The sequence below is a fragment of the Pyrus communis genome, unplaced genomic scaffold, assembly GCF_963583255.1.
Source record: "Pyrus communis unplaced genomic scaffold, drPyrComm1.1 SCAFFOLD_20, whole genome shotgun sequence".
Lineage (NCBI taxonomy): Eukaryota > Viridiplantae > Streptophyta > Magnoliopsida > Rosales > Rosaceae > Pyrus > Pyrus communis.
In genome coordinates this window covers 335,723-340,000 of record NW_026908887.1, presented here as the reverse complement: position 1 = coordinate 340,000, position 4,278 = coordinate 335,723, and positions in this window count along the sequence as shown.

Below are 4,278 nucleotides of genomic sequence, written 5' to 3'. Positions count from 1 at the left end.
TTATGCTGTTATGGCACTGTCAGGAGGAGACATCAACTTTCGCGAGGAGTCATATTGGGCCATGAAAAAACCAATACTTGGAATTGGAACGAGATTTTTTGCAGGGATGTAGATATAGATACAATGGATTGTCAGGAACAAATTCAGATTTTTTCGAGCACGGGAAGTATTTTATTTTATTTTTTGAAGTCGGGAAATTGGAAAAATCGTAAAAAAAAATCCGTGCAAGATTTTTCGAATCCGTAAGTTGGAGGACCTTCTAAAAATCATATACTAACTATGGGGTCGGGGTTGTGCGGGGAAATTATCAATAAAAATGGGACTTGACATTGTTTGAAGATTTTCGACATGCTTGCTGTGCAATTTGACATGTCAGAGCGGGCGCTAGCCTCGCTTGCTGTCGACAGGAAGCGAGGCTAGTGGCGAGGCTAGCAGCGACTTTTTTGAGTGCCAAGATGCGAGGTTGGCATGTCATTGGCGTGCCACGGTCGACATTTTGCGAGGCTTGGCATGTCATTGGCATGCCATGGCCGACATTTTGCGACCCGTGGCATGACATTGGCATGCCACGGTCGACATTTTGCGAGGCTTGGCATGACATTGGCATGTCATTGGCATGCCACGGTCGACATTTTGCGAGGCTTGGCATGTCATTGGCATGCCATGGCCGACATTTTGCGACCCTTGGCATGACATTGGCATGTCATTGGCATGCCACGGTCGACATTTTGCGAGGCTTGGCATGTCATTGGCATGCCATGGCCGACATTTTGCGACCCTTGGCATGACATTGGCATGACATTGGCATGTCATTGGCATGCCACGGTCGACATTTTGCGAGGCTTGGCATGTCACTGGCATGCCACGGTCGACATTTTGCGAGCCTTGGCATGTCACTGGCATGTCATTGTGATGCGAGAATTACTTGACACTCAAATTAAACCCTCGTTTGACAATTGTAGTAGAATGGATAAGTGAGGGATCGTTCTAGACCGGGGATTAGGAGGGCTTGCTAAAACCTTCTAAATTGACTTAAAAACATAAAAACTAAATTAAAATACTCTTAACAAGACTACTATGACTCAGAATGGCTTTGAAAAACTCAAATTGTCTAAAACAATCAAATTGACTCAAATAGAAGCTAGAACTTGATTTAGACGAATTTGCAATTGTTTATGACTCCAAAAGCTTAAAGATACAAAAATAAAACAAATACGAATGATTAAGACTTAACAAAATAGGGGGGGAATTGTGGTTGGACGATATTAAATTAAAAAGACAGAATATAATTAAAGGCAAAATGTAAATATGAATGTGATAAAAATATGGATGATGGAATAGCCAAGGGGTTCTTCTCCACACATGTTACACTTGCAAACAAAATTGATTCTCAGTTGGTCTTTCGATAAGTTGTGAAACTCAATGCTCCAAGTTAATTAGATCCGCTTAGATTAACTTTCAGATTTCCCTAAATTCGTTGGATTGAATGGAATACGCATTACAACCAAATTATTCTTAATCAAAGTCCCTAACTATGGAATACGCATGATAGAGACATTTAACCAAGATCATTAAGTTCAACGGAAATCATAAACATCGACGAGGCATTCGTTACTATGGAATACGCATGAAACTTATGCCAAGAATTCGTTTAACGCGATTGTTTATAAGCAACCTCTACTACTTGTGAATATAAGTTCATAACGATTAGGTGAAATTCACTTATATTCTAGCGTCATATTTATGCATGAAAATTAAGCTTGCAATCTCAATGAACATACATAAATAAGTTATCAATCAAACAGTTAAACGAATTGAATCCACAACTTATGAAATTCCAACCAAACGTAATCAATTCAAAATGCAAATATAAACATAGTTTCGAATCACCCCCTAGCTAAAGGGGGTTTAGTTCCTCATAACTTTGAAATCAAAGAAACACCTAAACATTCCAACAACTCAAACGTGAATTGTATGAACGTTTAGGCACTCTTCTCTTCCCTTCTCATACGTACAAAACAAAGAGAATTAAATTTAAACTTTGAAATCAAAGAAACACCTAAACATTCCAACAACTCAAACTTGAATTGTATGAACGTTTAAGCACTCTTTTCTTCCTCGTTGTTGTAGCACAAGGTCTAAGGTGAGCTTTGGGGATTATGTGAAGTGTTTTGGAGGGATGGGAAGTGGTTGGATAGTGGCTGCAATGAAGGAGAAAAACTGCACAGAAAATGGAAGTGTTTGTAACTGAAAATGTGTATGGAAGAGTGAATGAATTTTGAGGAGTGTTGGATGCTTATTTATAGGTGAAATGGGGGAACAAAAGAGGGAATATTGCAGCTAGGAGGGGATGAATGATTATGGGTGCATGTGTTTGGAATAATGAAGGGGGAATGTATGTAATAAAACAACTAGGAAAAGTTATGGAAAGTTGGAAATGGGAGTGGGAACTCACGGCATTGTTGGGTTGTTTATGGGAGAATAAATGTATGATAATGGCTAAATAATTAAAGGGAATGAATGGGAGTGACACTAGGTTGGTTATGCATGTGAATGCAAGGAGGAAAGCTGAAAATGCAAGGGAAGCTCACGGCACAATGTTGTTTTGCTTCTTGAAATGCATGTGAATGCATTTGAGTGTAATATGAAAAGAATGACTAATTAATGTATGTAGGGTTGATATGCATGTGAATTAGGTTGGAAAGAGGTGGAAGTGGAATGTTATGCAATGATAATGTCTTGTAAAGATGCTAATAAATAATGCATGTAGGGTTAGCTAGGTTGGCTTTGTTTGGGTGCATGTATGTTAATGGTGGTTTTGCATGTGAATTGATGGATTGTTTTTGATGGAATGGATGGTTCTTTGCATGGCTATAAGGGATAGAATAAGAGAGAATGGGCTAGGCCCTTTGTTTTATGTCCAAAGTGAAAATAAGGCCTTCAAATTCGTCCAAACTTTGGCTCCATGGATAAGCTATCCAATCCATGCCCAAAAATGCTCCAAATGGCCTCAAAATGCACTTTCTTGCTCCCTAAGCCCTTAGAACCTGAAAACACACAAAAGAAGCATAAAGAACTAAAATAACTAAAGAAACATAACGTAAATGTACGAGAACAAGCCATTTAAGTCGCATGAATATGCTCCTATCAAATACCCCCACACTTAGCTTTTGCTAGTCCTCGAGCAAAACAGAATAAAAACAAATAAACAAAACGACACTAAACACGTAAAACACAACCTAAACCTTCCAACAACCGTCTTAGGGATTTCCAATGCACATGACATGTTAAAAATCATCATTCTCACAGATTTTTAGTCATCTTCACACTTAAGTACATTCTTAATCATAGTCACCATATACTAGTTCACAATTAAGCATTTAAAACCATGTTTTGAATGTAGTAACATGCCTTAGAGAATTTGCTCAATTCCTTACAAGATATGCACTCGATTTTCACTCAGAATTTCTAACTACACACCCTAATCTAGTCATATGTGAGAAGATTGATGTAAACATGAAAACGAACACTCACATATATGTATCATAAAGAGAGCAATTTCTGGAGTTAATAAGCATGTTTAGGTATGATCTCATGAATGGAATGCTACTACTTAGAATGAGAACCAGTGATTCCATAAGCTCATATCAATTTCAAACTCCGCAAATTGAAACACATAACACTCAAGATAGAAGTTGAGGGAGGTAACGGGGCTAAGGGTAATGGTTTAACAAAGAAAGGTAGAGTACACAAACGTTCTTAAAGCAATAGTGAGCAAAGTATTGAATTAGGCACTTAGAATTCCCTTTAGAACGCAGAAGTTAACTTTGAACACCCAAGGGGAAGTCACAACACTTAGGGCCATATTCAAACTTTTTGGGCCCTTTCATCAACAATCACACTTGTGAGTCCATTCTCACTTATTTTCACTCTTTTTCTTTTCTTTTCTTTTCTTTTTTTTTTTTTTTTTTTTTTTTTTTTTTTTCTTTTTCCCGTGCCTCCTTTAAGACTTAGGCACATACATACACACAAAAATCCCTTCCCCCACACTTATTTTCTGCAACATATTAATAAAAAGGAATTCAATTAAGTCATGCTCACTATCCTTTAAGAACAAGGGTATAGGAAAGTCCTACTCTAGGCTAGGTAAGGGGTGATGTGGGTTAACAAAGAATAAAGGCTAAACGAGGCTCAACGGGGTTAAAACTTACAATAAATACGAAATATGGGAAGTAAGGCTATTTGGTTATGGTGGCAACTACACAACTTCATCTTGAT